The sequence below is a fragment of the Narcine bancroftii genome, chromosome 3, assembly GCF_036971445.1.
Source record: "Narcine bancroftii isolate sNarBan1 chromosome 3, sNarBan1.hap1, whole genome shotgun sequence".
Taxonomy (NCBI): Eukaryota; Metazoa; Chordata; class Chondrichthyes; order Torpediniformes; family Narcinidae; genus Narcine; species Narcine bancroftii.
This window is the reverse complement of record NC_091471.1, coordinates 31,355,122-31,371,826: the sequence shown is the minus strand read 5'-3', so window position 1 is coordinate 31,371,826 and position 16,705 is coordinate 31,355,122.

Here is a 16,705-nt window from a genome sequence, read left to right as displayed (position 1 = left end):
CAGACTAGTAAGATTGTTCAGGAGGTTAATATGAAGCAGACTAGTAAGATTGTTCAGGAGGTTAATATGAAGCAGACTAGTAAGATTGTTCAGGAGGTTAATATGGAACAGACTAGTAAGATTGTTCAGGAGGTTAATAAGGAGCAGACTAGTAAGATTGTTCAGCAGGTTAATATGGAACAGACTAGTAAGATTGTTCAGGAGGTTAATATGGAGCAGACTAGTAAGATTGTTCAGGAGGTTAATATGGAGCAGACTAGTAAGATTGTTCAGGAGGTTAATATGAAGCAGACTAGTAAGATTTTTCAGCAGGTTAATATGAAGCAGACTAGTAAGATTGTTCAGGAGGTTAATATGGAGCAGACTAGTAAGATTGTTCAGGAGGTTAATATGGAACAGACTAGTAACATTGTTCAGGTGGTTAATATGGAGCAGACTAGTAAGATTGTTCAGGAGGTTAATATGGAACAGACTAGTAAGATTGTTCAGGAGGTTAATATGGAACAGACTAGTAAGATTGTTCAGCAGGTTAATATGGAACAGACTAGTAAGATTGTTCAGCAGGTTAATATGGAGCAGACTAGTAAGATTGTTCAGGAGGTTAATATGGAGCAGACTAGTAAGATTGTTCAGGAGGTTAATATGGAGCAGACTAGTAAGATTGTTCAGCAGGTTAATATGGAACAGACTAGTAAGATTGTTCAGGAGGTTAATATCAAGCAGACTAGTAAGATTGTTCAGGTGGTTAATATGGAGCAGACTAGTAAGATTGTTCAGGTGGTTAATATGGAGCAGACTAGTAAGATTGTTCAGGTGGTTAATATGGAGCAGACTAGTAAGATTGTTCAGGTGGTTAATATGGAGCAGACTAGTAAGATTGTTCAGGAGGTTAATATGAAGCAGACTAGTTAGATTGTTCAGGAGGTTAATATGGAACAGACTAGTAAGATTGTTCAGCAGGTTAATATGGAACAGACTAGTAAGATTGTTCAGGAGGTTAATATGGAGCAGACTAGAAAGATTGTTCAGCAGGTTAATATGGAACAGACTAGTAAGATTGTTCAGGAGGTTAATATGGAACAGACTAGTAAGATTGTTCAGCAGGTTAATATGAAGCAGACTAGTAAGATTGTTCAGGAGGTTAATATGGAGCAGACTAGTAAGATTGTTCAGGAGGTTAATATGGAACAGACTAGTAAGATTGTTCAGGAGGTTAATATGGAGCAGACTAGTAAGATTGTTCAGGTGGTTAATATGGAGCAGACAAGTAAGATTGTTCAGGAGGTTAATATGGAGCAGACTAGTAAGATTGTTCAGGAGGTTAATATGGAGCAGACTAGTAAGATTGTTCAGGTGGTTAATATGGAGCAGACTAGTAAGATTGTTCAGCAGGTTAATATGGAACAGACTAGTAAGATTGTTCAGGAGGTTAATATGGAGCAGACTAGTAAGATTGTTCAGGTGGTTAATATGGAGCAGACTAGTAAGATTGTTCAGGTGGTTAATATTGAGCAGACTAGTAAGATTGTTCAGGTGGTTAATATGGAGCAGACTAGTAAGATTGTTCAGCAGGTTAATATGGAACAGACTAGTAAGATTGTTCAGCAGGTTAATATGGAACAGACTAGTAAGATTGTTCAGGAGGTTAATATGGAGCAGACAAGTAAGATTGTTCAGGAGGTTAATATGGAGCAGACTAGTAAGATTGTTCAGGAGGTTAATATGGAGCAGACTAGTAAGATTGTTCAGGAGGTTAATATGGAGCAGACTAGTAAGATTGTTCAGGAGGTTAATATCAAGCAGACTAGTAAGATTGTTCAGGAGGTTAATATGGAACAGACTAGTAAGATTGTTCAGGAGGTTAATATGGAACAGACTAGTAAGATTGTTCAGGTGGTTAATATGGAACAGACTAGTAAGATTGTTCAGGTGGTTAATATGGAGCAGACTAGTAACATTGTTCAGGTGGTTAATATGGAGCAGACTAGTAAGATTGTTCAGGTGGTTAATATGGAGCAGACTAGTAAGATTGTTCAGGAGGTTAATATGGAGCAGACTCGTAAGATTGTTCAGCAGGTTAATATGGAACAGACTAGTAAGATTGTTCAGGAGGTTAATATGGAGCAGACTGGTAAGATTGTTCAGCAGGTTAATATGGAACAGACTAGTAAGATTGTTCAGGAGGTTAATATCAAGCAGACTAGTAAAATTGTTCAGGAGGTTAATATGGAACAGACTAGTAAGATTGTTCAGGAGGTTAATATGAAGCAGACTAGTAAGATTGTTCAGGAGGTTAATATGAAGCAGACTAGTAAGATTGTTCATCAGGTTAATATGGAACAGACTAGTAAGATTGTTCAGGAGGTTAATATGAAGCAGACTAGTAAGATTGTTCAGGAGGTTAATATGGAGCAGACAAGTAAGATTGTTCAGGAGGTTAATATGGAGCAGACTAGTAAGATTGTTCAGGAGGTTAATATGGAGCAGACTAGTAAGATTGTTCAGGAGGTTAATATGGAGCAGACTAGTAAGATTGTTCAGGAGGTTAATATGGAGCAGACTAGTAAGATTGTTCAGGAGGTTAATATGGAGCAGACTAGTAAGATTGTTCAGGAGGTTAATATGAAGCAGACTAGTAAGATTGTTCAGGAGGTTAATATGAAGCAGTCTAGTAAGATTGTTCAGGAGGTTAATATGGAACAGACTAGTAAGATTGTTCAGGAGGTTAATATGGAACAGACTAGTAAGATTGTTCAGGAGGTTAATATGGAGCAGACTAGTAAGATTGTTCAGCAGGTTAATATGGAACAGACTAGTAAGATTGTTCAGGAGGTTAATATGGAGCAGACTAGTAAGATTGTTCAGGAGGTTAATATGGAGCAGACTAGTAAGATTGTTCAGCAGGTTAATATGGAACAGACTAGTAAGATTGTTCAGGAGGTTAATATGAAGCAGACTAGTAAGATTGTTCAGGAGGTTAATATGGAACAGACTAGTAAGATTGTTCAGGAGGTTAACATGGAACAGACTAGTAAGATTGTTCAGCAGGTTAATATGGAACAGAGTAGTAAGATTGTTCAGGAGGTTAATATGGAGCAGACTAGTAAGATTGTTCAGGAGTTTAATATGGAGCAGACTAGTAAGATTGTTCAGGAGTTTAATATGAAGCAGACTAGTAAGATTGTTCAGGAGGTTAATATGAAGCAGACTAGTAAGATTGTTCAGGAGGTTAATATGGAACAGACTAGTAAGATTGTTCAGGAGGTTAATAAGGAGCAGACTAGTAAGATTGTTCAGCAGGTTAATATGGAACAGACTAGTAAGATTGTTCAGGAGGTTAATATGGAGCAGACTAGTAAGATTGTTCAGGAGGTTAATATGGAGCAGACTAGTAAGATTGTTCAGGAGGTTAATATGAAGCAGACTAGTAAGATTGTTCAGCAGGTTAATATGAAGCAGACTAGTAAGATTGTTCAGGAGGTTAATATGGAGCAGACTAGTAAGATTGTTCAGGAGGTTAATATGGAACAGACTAGTAACATTGTTCAGGTGGTTAATATGGAGCAGACTAGTAAGATTGTTCAGGAGGTTAATATGGAACAGACTAGTAAGATTGTTCAGGAGGTTAATATGGAACAGACTAGTAAGATTGTTCAGCAGGTTAATATGGAACAGACTAGTAAGATTGTTCAGGAGGTTAATATGGAGCAGACTAGTAAGATTGTTCAGCAGGTTAATATGGAACAGACTAGTAAGATTGTTCAGGAGGTTAATATGAAGCAGACTAGTAAGATTGTTCAGGAGGTTAATATGGAACAGACTAGTAAGATTGTTCAGGAGGTTAATATGGAACAGACTAGTAAGATTGTTCAGCAGGTTAATATGGAACAGAGTAGTAAGATTGTTCAGGAGGTTAATATGGAGCAGACTAGTAAGATTGTTCAGGAGTTTAATATGAAGCAGACTAGTAAGATTGTTCAGGAGGTTAATATGAAGCAGACTAGTAAGATTGTTCAGGAGGTTAATATGAAGCAGACTAGTAAGATTGTTCAGGAGGTTAATATGGAACAGACTAGTAAGATTGTTCAGGAGGTTAATAAGGAGCAGACTAGTAAGATTGTTCAGCAGGTTAATATGGAACAGACTAGTAAGATTGTTCAGGAGGTTAATATGGAGCAGACTAGTAAGATTGTTCAGGAGGTTAATATGGAGCAGACTAGTAAGATTGTTCAGGAGGTTAATATGAAGCAGACTAGTAAGATTTTTCAGCAGGTTAATATGAAGCAGACTAGTAAGATTGTTCAGGAGGTTAATATGGAGCAGACTAGTAAGATTGTTCAGGAGGTTAATATGGAACAGACTAGTAACATTGTTCAGGTGGTTAATATGGAGCAGACTAGTAAGATTGTTCAGGAGGTTAATATGGAACAGACTAGTAAGATTGTTCAGGAGGTTAATATGGAACAGACTAGTAAGATTGTTCAGCAGGTTAATATGGAACAGACTAGTAAGATTGTTCAGCAGGTTAATATGGAGCAGACTAGTAAGATTGTTCAGGAGGTTAATATGGAGCAGACTAGTAAGATTGTTCAGGAGGTTAATATGGAGCAGACTAGTAAGATTGTTCAGGAGGTTAATATGGAACAGACTAGTAACATTGTTCAGGTGGTTAATATGGAGAAGACTAGTAAGATTGTTCAGGAGGTTAATATGGAACAGACTAGTAAGATTGTTCAGGAGGTTAATATGGAACAGACTAGTAAGATTGTTCAGCAGGTTAATATGGAACAGACTAGTAAGATTGTTCAGCAGGTTAATATGGAGCAGACTAGTAAGATTGTTCAGCAGGTTAATATGGAACAGACTAGTAAGATTGTTCAGGAGGTTAATATGGAACAGACTAGTAAGATTGTTCAGGAGGTTAATATGGAGCAGACTAGTAAGATTGTTCAGGAGGTTAATATGAAGCAGACTAGTAAGATTGTTCAGGAGGTTAATATGGAGCAGACTAGTATGATTGTTCAGCAGGTTAATATGGAACAGACTAGTAAGATTGTTCAGCAGGTTAATATGGAACAGACTAGTAAGATTGTTCAGGAGGTTAATATGAAGCAGACTAGTAAGATTGTTCAGGAGGTTAATATGGAGCAGACTAGTAAGATAGTTCAGGAGGTTAATATGGAACAGACCAGTAAGATTGTTCAGGAGGTTAATATGGAGCAGACTAGTAAGATTGTTCAGGAGGTTATTATGGAGCAGACTAGTAAGATTGTTCAGGAGGTTAATATGGAGCAGACTAGTAAGATTGTTCAGGAGGTTAATATGGAGCAGACTAGTAAGATTGTTCAGGAGGTTAATATGGAGCAGACTAGTAAGATTGTTCAGGAGGTTAATATGAAGCAGACTAGTAAGATTGTTCAGGAGGTTAATATGGAGCAGACTAGTAAGATTGTTCAGGAGGTTAATATGGAACAGACTAGTAAGATTGTTCAGGAGGTTAATATGAAGTAGACTAGTAAGATTGTTCAGGAGGTTAATATGAAGCAGACTAGTAAGATTGTTCAGGAGGTTAATATGGAACAGACTAGTAAGATTGTTCAGGAGGTTAATATGGAGCAGACTAGTAAGATTGTTCAGGAGGTTAATATGGAACAGACTAGTAAGATTGTTCAGGAGGTTAATATGGAACAGACTAGTAAGATTGTTCAGCAGGTTAATATGGAGCAGACTAGTAAGATTGTTCAGGTGGTTAATATGGAGCAGACTAGTAAGATTGTTCAGGAGGTTAATATGGAACAGACTAGTAAGATTGTTCAGGAGGTTAATATGGAACAGACTAGTAAGATTGTTCAGCAGGTTAATATGAAGCAGACTAGTAAGATTGTTCAGGAGGTTAATATGGAACAGACTAGTAAGATTGTTCAGCAGGTTAATATGGAGCAGACTAGTAAGATTGTTCAGGTGGTTAATATGGAACAGACTAGTAAGATTGTTCAGCAGGTTAATATGAAGCAGACTAGTAAGATTGTTCAGGAGGTTAATATGGAACAGACTAGTAAGATTGTTCAGGAGGTTAATATGGAACAGACTAGTAAGATTGTTCAGCAGGTTAATATGGAGCAGACTAGTAAGATTGTTCAGGAGGTTAATATGGAACAGACTAGTAAGATTGTTCAGGTGGTTAATATGGAGCAGACTAGTAAGATTGTTCAGGAGGTTAATGTGGAACAGACTAGTAAGATTGTTCAGGTGGTTAATATGGAGCAGACTAGTAAGATTGTTCAGCAGGTTAATATGGAACAGACTAGTAAGATTGTACAGCAGTTTAATATGAAGCAGACTAGTAAGATTGTTCAGGAGGTTAATATGGAGCAGACTAGTAAGATTGTTCAGGAGGTTAATATGGAACAGACTAGTAAGATTGTTCAGGAGGTTAATATGGAACAGACTAGTAAGATTGTTCAGGAGGTTAATATGGAACAGACTAGTAAGATTGTTCAGGAGGTTAATATGGAACAGACTAGTAAGATTGTTCAGCAGGTTAATATGAAGCAGACTAGTAAGACTGTTCAGGTGGTTAATATGGAGCAGACTAGTAAGATTGTTCAGGAGGTTAATATGGAACAGACTAGTAAGATTGTTCAGGAGGTTAATATGGAACAGACTAGTAAGATTGTTCAGCAGGTTAATATGGAGCAGACTAGTAAGATTGTTCAGGTGGTTAATATGGAACAGACTAGTAAGATTGTTCAGCAGGTTAATATGGAACAGACTAGTAAGATTGTTCAGGAGGTTAATATGGAACAGACTAGTAAGATTTTTCAGCAGGTTAAAATGGAGCAGACTAGTAAGATTGTTCAGGAGGTTAATATGGAGCAGACTAGTAAGATTGTTCAGCAGGTTAATATGGAGCAGACTAGTAAGATTGTTCAGGAGGTTAATATGGAACAGACTAGTAAGATTGTTCAGCAGGTTAATATGAAGCAGACTAGTAAGATTGTTCAGGTGGTTAATATGGAGCAGACTAGTAAGATTGTTCAGGAGGTTAATATGGAACAGACTAGTAAGATTGTTCAGGAGGTTAATATGGAACAGACTAGTAAGATTGTTCAGGAGGTTAATATGGAGCAGACTAGTAAGATTGTTCAGGTGGTTAATATGGAGCAGACTAGTAAGATTGTTCAGCAGGATAATATGGAACAGACTAGTAAGATTGTTCAGGAGGTTAATATGGAACAGACTAGTAAGATTGTTCAGCAGGTTAATATGGAGCAGACTAGTAAGATTGTTCAGGAGGTTAATATGGAGCAGACTAGTAAGATTGTTCAGGTGGTTAATATGGATCAGACTAGTAAGATTGTTCAGCAGGTTAATATGGAACAGACTAGTAAGATTGTTCAGGAGGTTAATATGGAGCAGACTAGTAAGATTGTTCAGCAGGTTAATATGGAACAGACGAGTAAGATTGTTCAGGAGGTTAATATCAAGCAGACTAGTAAGATTGTTCAGGTGGTTAATATGGAGCAGACTAGTAAGATTGTTCAGGAGGTTAATATGGAGCAGACTAGTAAGATTGTTCAGGTGGTTAATATGGAGCAGACTAGTAAGATTGTTCAGGTGGTTAATATGGATCAGACTAGTAAGATTGTTCAACAGGTTAATATGGAACAGACTAGTAAGATTGTTCAGGAGGTTAATATGGAGCAGACTAGTAAGATTGTTCAGCAGGTTAATATGGAACAGACTAGTAAGATTGTTCAGGAGGTTAATATCAAGCAGACTAGTAAGATTGTTCAGGTGGTTAATATGGAGCAGACTAGTAAGATTGTTCAGGTGGTTAATATGGAGCAGACTAGTAAGATTGTTCAGGTGGTTAATATGGAGCAGACTAGTAAGATTGTTCAGGTGGTTAATATGGAGCAGACTAGTAAGATTGTTCAGGAGGTTAATATGAAGCAGACTAGTAAGATTGTTCAGGAGGTTAATATGGAACAGACTAGTAAGATTGTTCAGCAGGTTAATATGGAACAGACTAGTAAGATTGTTCAGGAGGTTAATATGGAGCAGACTAGTAAGATTGTTCAGCAGGTTAATATGGAACAGACTAGTAAGATTGTTCAGGAGGTTAATATGGAACAGACTAGTAAGATTGTTCAGCAGGTTAATATGAAGCAGACTAGTAAGATTGTTCAGGAGGTTAATATGGAACAGACTAGTAAGATTGTTCAGGAGGTTAATATGGAGCAGACTAGTAAGATTGTTCAGGTGGTTAATATGGAGCAGACTAGTAAGATTGTTCAGGAGGTTAATATGGAGCAGACTAGTAAGATTGTTCAGGAGGTTAATATGGAGCAGACTAGTAAGATTGTTCAGGTGGTTAATATGGAGCAGACTAGTAAGATTGTTCAGCAGGTTAATATGGAACAGACTAGTAAGATTGTTCAGGAGGTTAATATGGAGCAGACTAGTAAGATTGTTCAGGTGGTTAATATGGAGCAGACTAGTAAGATTGTTCAGGTGGTTAATATGGAGCAGACTAGTAAGATTGTTCAGGTGGTTAATATGGAGCAGACTAGTAAGATTGTTCATCAGGTTAATATGGAACAGACTAGTAAGATTGTTCAGCAGGTTAATATGGAACAGACTAGTAAGATTGTTCAGGAGGTTAATATGGAGCAGACTAGTAAGATTGTTCAGGAGGTTAATATGGAGCAGACTAGTAAGATTGTTCAGGAGGTTAATATGGAGCAGACTAGTAAGATTGTTCAGGAGGTTAATATGGAGCAGACTAGTAAGATTGTTCAGGAGGTTAATATCAAGCAGACTAGTAAGATTGTTCAGGAGGTTAATATGGAACAGACTAGTAAGATTGTTCAGGAGGTTAATATGGAACAGACTAGTAAGATTGTTCAGGTGGTTAATATGGAACAGACTAGTAAGATTGTTCAGGTGGTTAATATGGAGCAGACTAGTAACATTGTTCAGGTGGTTAATATGGAGCAGACTAGTAAGATTGTTCAGGTGGTTAATATGGAGCAGACTAGTAAGATTGTTCAGGAGGTTAATATGGAGCAGACTCGTAAGATTGTTCAGCAGGTTAATATGGAACAGACTAGTAAGATTGTTCAGGAGGTTAATATGGAGCAGACTGGTAAGATTGTTCAGCAGGTTAATATGGAACAGACTAGTAAGATTGTTCAGGAGGTTAATATCAAGCAGACTAGTAAGATTGTTCAGGAGGTTAATATGGAACAGACTAGTAAGATTGTTCAGGAGGTTAATATGAAGCAGACTAGTAAGATTGTTCAGGAGGTTAATATGAAGCAGACTAGTAAGATTGTTCAGCAGGTTAATATGGAACAGACTAGTAAGATTGTTCAGGAGGTTAATATGAAGCAGACTAGTAAGATTGTTCAGGAGGTTAATATGGAGCAGACGAGTAAGATTGTTCAGGAGGTTAATATGAAGCAGACTAGTAAGATTGTTCAGGAGGTTAATATGGAGCAGACAAGTAAGATTGTTCAGGAGGTTAATATGGAGCAGACGAGTAAGATTGTTCAGGAGGTTAATATGAAGCAGACTAGTAAGATTGTTCAGGAGGTTAATATGGAGCAGACTAGTAAGATTGTTCAGGAGGTTAATATGGAGCAGACTAGTAAGATTGTTCAGGAGGTTAATATGGAGCAGACTAGTAAGATTGTTCAGGAGGTTAATATGAAGCAGACTAGTAAGATTGTTCAGGAGGTTAATATGAAGCAGACTAGTAAGATTGTTCAGGAGGTTAATATGGAACAGACTAGTAAGATTGTTCAGGAGGTTAATATGGAACAGACTAGTAAGATTGTTCAGGAGGTTAATATGGAGCAGACTAGTAAGATTGTTCAGCAGGTTAATATGGAACAGACTAGTAAGATTGTTCAGGAGGTTAATATGGAGCAGACTAGTAAGATTGTTCAGGAGGTTAATATGGAGCAGACTAGTAAGATTGTTCAGCAGGTTAATATGGAACAGACTAGTAAGATTGTTCAGGAGGTTAATATGAAGCAGACTAGTAAGATTGTTCAGGAGGTTAATATGGAACAGACTAGTAAGATTGTTCAGGAGGTTAATATGGAACAGACTAGTAAGATTGTTCAGCAGGTTAATATGGAACAGAGTAGTAAGATTGTTCAGGAGGTTAATATGGAGCAGACTAGTAAGATTGTTCAGGAGTTTAATATGAAGCAGACTAGTAAGATTGTTCAGGAGGTTAATATGAAGCAGACTAGTAAGATTGTTCAGGAGGTTAATATGGAGCAGACTAGTAAGATTGTTCAGGAGGTTAATATGAAGCAGACTAGTAAGATTGTTCAGGAGGTTAATATGGAACAGACTAGTAAGATTGTTCAGGAGGTTAATAAGGAGCAGACTAGTAAGATTGTTCAGCAGGTTAATATGGAACAGACGAGTAAGATTGTTCAGGAGGTTAATATGGAGCAGACTAGTAAGATTGTTCAGGAGGTTAATATGGAGCAGACTAGTAAGATTGTTCAGGAGGTTAATATGAAGCAGACTAGTAAGATTGTTCAGCAGGTTATTATGAAGCAGACTAGTAAGATTGTTCAGGAGGTTAATATGGAGCAGACTAGTAAGATTGTTCAGGAGGTTAATATGGAACAGACTAGTAACATTGTTCAGGAGGTTAATATGGAGCAGACTAGTAAGATTGTTCAGGAGGTTAATATGGAACAGACTAGAAAGATTGTTCAGGAGGTTAATATGGAACAGACTAGTAAGATTGTTCAGCAGGTTAATATGGAACAGACTAGTAAGATTGTTCAGCAGGTTAATATGAAGCAGACTAGTAAGATTGTTCAGGAGGTTAATATGGAGCAGACTAGTAAGATTGTTCAGGAGGTTAATATGGAACAGACTAGTAAGATTGTTCAGGAGGTTAATATGGAGCAGACTAGTAAGATTGTTCAGGTGGTTAATATGGAGCAGACTAGTAAGATTGTTCAGGAGGTTAATATGGAGCAGACTAGTAAGATTGTTCAGGAGGTTAATATGGAGCAGACTAGTAAGATTGTTCAGGTGGTTAATATGGAGCAGACTAGTAAGATTGTTCGGCAGGTTAATATGGAACAGACTAGTAAGATTGTTCAGGAGGTTAATATGGAGCAGACTAGTCAGATTGTTCAGGTGGTTAATATGGAGCAGACTAGTAAGATTGTTCAGGTGGTTAATATGGAGCAGACTAGTAAGATTGTTCAGGTGGTTAATATGGAGCAGACTAGTAAGATTGTTCATCAGGTTAATATGGAACAGACTAGTAAGATTGTTCAGCAGTTTAATATGGAACAGACTAGTAAGATTGTTCAGGAGGTTAATATGGAGCAGACTAGTAAGATTGTTCAGGAGGTTAATATGGAGCAGACTAGTAAGATTGTTCAGGAGGTTAATATGGAGCAGACTAGTAAGATTGTTCAGGAGGTTAATATGGAGCAGACTAGTAAGATTGTTCAGGAGGTTAATATCAAGCAGACTAGTAAGATTGTTCAGGAGGTTAATATGGAACAGACTAGTAAGATTGTTCAGGAGGTTAATATGGAACAGACTAGTAAGATTGTTCAGGTGGTTAATATGGAACAGACTAGTAAGATTGTTCAGGTGGTTAATATGGAGCAGACTAGTAACATTGTTCAGGTGGTTAATATGGAGCAGACTAGTAAGATTGTTCAGGTGGTTAATATGGAGCAGACTAGTAAGATTGTTCAGGAGGTTAATATGGAGCAGACTCGTAAGATTGTTCAGCAGGTTAATATGGAACAGACTAGTAAGATTGTTCAGGAGGTTAATATGGAGCAGACTGGTAAGATTGTTCAGCAGGTTAATATGGAACAGACTAGTAAGATTGTTCAGGAGGTTAATATCAAGCAGACTAGTAAGATTGTTCAGGAGGTTAATATGGAACAGACTAGTAAGATTGTTCAGGAGGTTAATATGAAGCAGACTAGTAAGATTGTTCAGGAGGTTAATATGAAGCAGACTAGTAAGATTGTTCAGCAGGTTAATATGGAACAGACTAGTAAGATTGTTCAGGAGGTTAATATGAAGCAGACTAGTAAGATTGTTCAGGAGGTTAATATGGAGCAGACGAGTAAGATTGTTCAGGAGGTTAATATGAAGCAGACTAGTAAGATTGTTCAGGAGGTTAATATGGAGCAGACAAGTAAGATTGTTCAGGAGGTTAATATGGAGCAGACGAGTAAGATTGTTCAGGAGGTTAATATGAAGCAGACTAGTAAGATTGTTCAGGAGGTTAATATGGAGCAGACTAGTAAGATTGTTCAGGAGGTTAATATGGAGCAGACTAGTAAGATTGTTCAGGAGGTTAATATGGAGCAGACTAGTAAGATTGTTCAGGAGGTTAATATGAAGCAGACTAGTAAGATTGTTCAGGAGGTTAACATGAAGCAGACTAGTAAGATTGTTCAGGAGGTTAATATGGAACAGACTAGTAAGATTGTTCAGGAGGTTAATATGGAACAGACTAGTAAGATTGTTCAGGAGGTTAATATGGAGCAGACTAGTAAGATTGTTCAGCAGGTTAATATGGAACAGACTAGTAAGATTGTTCAGGAGGTTAATATGGAGCAGACTAGTAAGATTGTTCAGGAGGTTAATATGGAGCAGACTAGTAAGATTGTTCAGCAGGTTAATATGGAACAGACTAGTAAGATTGTTCAGGAGGTTAATATGAAGCAGACTAGTAAGATTGTTCAGGAGGTTAATATGGAACAGACTAGTAAGATTGTTCAGCAGGTTAATATGGAACAGACTAGTAAGATTGTTCAGCAGGTTAATATGGAACAGAGTAGTAAGATTGTTCAGGAGGTTAATATGGAGCAGACTAGTAAGATTGTTCAGGAGTTTAATATGAAGCAGACTAGTAAGATTGTTCAGGAGGTTAATATGAAGCAGACTAGTAAGATTGTTCAGGAGGTTAATATGGAGCAGACTAGTAAGATTGTTCAGGAGGTTAATATGAAGCAGACTAGTAAGATTGTTCAGGAGGTTAATATGGAACAGACTAGTAAGATTGTTCAGGAGGTTAATAAGGAGCAGACTAGTAAGATTGTTCAGCAGGTTAATATGGAACAGACTAGTAAGATTGTTCAGGAGGTTAATATGGAGCAGACTAGTAAGATTGTTCAGGAGGTTAATATGGAGCAGACTAGTAAGATTGTTCAGGAGGTTAATATGAAGCAGACTAGTAAGATTGTTCAGCAGGTTATTATGAAGCAGACTAGTAAGATTGTTCAGGAGGTTAATATGGAGCAGACTAGTAAGATTGTTCAGGAGGTTAATATGGAACAGACTAGTAACATTGTTCAGGAGGTTAATATGGAGCAGACTAGTAAGATTGTTCAGGAGGTTAATATGGAACAGACTAGAAAGATTGTTCAGGAGGTTAATATGGAACAGACTAGTAAGATTGTTCAGCAGGTTAATATGGAACAGACTAGTAAGATTGTTCAGCAGGTTAATATGGAGCAGACTAGTAAGATTGTTCAGGAGGTTAATATGGAGCAGACTAGTAAGATTGTTCAGGAGGTTAATATGGAGCAGACTAGTAAGATTGTTCAGGAGGTTAATATGGAACAGACTAGTAACATTGTTCAGGTGGTTAATATGGAGAAGACTAGTCAGATTGTTCAGGAGGTTAATATGGAACAGACTAGTAAGATTGTTCAGGAGGTTAATATGGAACAGACTAGTAAGATTGTTCAGCAGGTTAATATGGAACAGACTAGTAAGATTGTTCAGCAGGTTAATATGGAGCAGACTAGTAAGATTGTTCAGCAGGTTAATATGGAACAGACTAGTAAGATTGTTCAGGAGGTTAATATGGAACAGACTAGTAAGATTGTTCAGGAGGTTAATATGGAGCAGACTAGTAAGATTGTTCAGGAGGTTAATATGAAGCAGACTAGTAAGATTGTTCAGGAGGTTAATATGGAGCAGACTAGTATGATTGTTCAGCAGGTTAATATGGAACAGACTAGTAAGATTGTTCAGCAGGTTAATATGGAACAGACTAGTAAGATTGTTCAGGAGGTTAATATGAAGCAGACTAGTAAGATTGTTCAGGAGGTTAATATGGAGCAGACTAGTAAGATTGTTCAGGAGGTTAATATGAAGCAGACTAGTAAGATAGTTCAGGAGGTTAATATGGAACAGACCAGTAAGATTGTTCAGGAGGTTAATATGGAGCAGACTAGTAAGATTGTTCAGGAGGTTATTATGGAGCAGACTAGTAAGATTGTTCAGGAGGTTAATATGGAGCAGACTAGTAAGATTGTTCAGGAGGTTAATATGGAGCAGACTAGTAAGATTGTTCAGGAGGTTAATATGGAGCAGACTAGTAAGATTGTTCAGGAGGTTAATATGAAGCAGACTAGTAAGATTGTTCAGGAGGTTAATATGGAGCAGACTAGTAAGATTGTTCAGGAGTTTAATATGAAGCAGACTAGTAAGATTGTTCAGGAGGTTAATATGAAGCAGACTAGTAAGATTGTTCAGGAGGTTAATATGGAACAGACTAGTAAGATTGTTCAGGAGGTTAATATGGAACAGACTAGTAAGATTGTTCAGCAGGTTAATATGGAGCAGACTAGTAAGATTGTTCAGCAGGTTAATATGGAACAGACTAGTAAGATTGTTCAGGAGGTTAATATGGAACAGACTAGTAAGATTGTTCAGGAGGTTAATATGGAACAGACTAGTAAGATTGTTCAGGAGGTTAATATGAAGCAGACTAGTAAGATTGTTCAGGAGGTTAATATGGAGCAGACTAGTAAGATTGTTCAGCAGGTTAATATGGAAAAGACTAGTAAGATTGTTCAGCAGGTTAATATGGAGCAGACTAGTAAGATTGTTCAGCAGGTTAATATGGAACAGACTAGTAAGATTGTTCAGGAGGTTAATATGAAGCAGACTAGTAAGATTGTTCAGGAGGTTAATATGGAGCAGACTAGTAAGATTGTTCAGCAGGTTAATATGGAACAGACTAGTAAGATTGTTCAGGAGGTTAATATGAAGCAGACTAGTAAGATTGTTCAGGAGGTTAATATGGAGCAGACTCGTAAGATTGTTCAGCAGGTTAATATGGAACAGACTAGTAAGATTGTTCAGGAGGTTAATATGGAGCAGACTGGTAAGATTGTTCAGGAGGTTAATATGGAACAGACTAGTAAGATTGTTCAGGAGGTTAATATCAAGCAGACTAGTAAGATTGTTCAGGAGGTTAATATGGAACAGACTAGTAAGATTGTTCAGGAGGTTAATATGAAGCAGACCAGTAAGATTGTTCAGGAGGTTAATATGAAGCAGACTAGTAAGATTGTTCAGCAGGTTAATATGGAACAGACTAGTAAGATTGTTCAGGAGGTTAATATGAAGCAGACTAGTAAGATTGTTCAGGAGGTTAATATGGAGCAGACGAGTAAGATTGTTCAGGAGGTTAATATGAAGCAGACTAGTAAGATTGTTCAGGAGGTTAATATGGAGCAGACAAGTAAGATTGTTCAGGAGGTTAATATGGAGCAGACGAGTAAGATTGTTCAGGAGGTTAATATGAAGCAGACTAGTAAGATTGTTCAGGAGGTTAATATGGAGCAGACTAGTAAGATTGTTCAGGAGGTTAATATGGAGCAGACTAGTAAGATTGTTCAGGAGGTTAATATGGAGCAGACTAGTAAGATTGTTCAGGAGGTTAATATGAAGCAGACTAGTAAGATTGTTCAGGAGGTTAATATGAAGCAGACTAGTAAGATTGTTCAGGAGTTTAATATGGAACAGACTAGTAAGATTGTTCAGGAGGTTAATATGGAACAGACTAGTAAGATTGTTCAGGAGGTTAATATGGAGCAGACTAGTAAGATTGTTCAGCAGGTTAATATGGAACAGACTAGTAAGATTGTTCAGGAGGTTAATATGGAGCAGACTAGTAAGATTGTTCAGGAGGTTAATATGGAGCAGACTAGTAAGATTGTTCAGCAGGTTAATATGGAACAGACTAGTAAGATTGTTCAGGAGGTTAATATGAAGCAGACTAGTAAGATTGTTCAGGAGGTTAATATGGAACAGACTAGTAAGATTGTTCAGGAGGTTAATATGGAACAGACTAGTAAGATTGTTCAGCAGGTTAATATGGAACAGAGTAGTAAGATTGTTCAGGAGGTTAATATGGAGCAGACTAGTAAGATTGTTCAGGAGTTTAATATGAAGCAGACTAGTAAGATTGTTCAGGAGGTTAATATGAAGCAGACTAGTAAGATTGTTCAGGAGGTTAATATGGAGCAGACTAGTAAGATTGTTCAGGAGGTTAATATGAAGCAGACGAGTAAGATTGTTCAGGAGGTTAATATGGAACAGACTAGTAAGATTGTTCAGGAGGTTAATAAGGAGCAGACTAGTAAGATTGTTCAGCAGGTTAATATGGAACAGACTAGTAAGATTGTTCAGGAGGTTAATATGGAGCAGACTAGTAAGATTGTTCAGGAGGTTAATATGGAGCAGACTAGTAAGATTGTTCAGGAGGTTAATATGAAGCAGACTAGTAAGATTGTTCAGCAGGTTAATATGAAGCAGACTAGTAAGATTGTTCAGGAGGTTAATATGGAACAGACTAGTAAGATTGTTCAGCAGGTTAATATGGAGC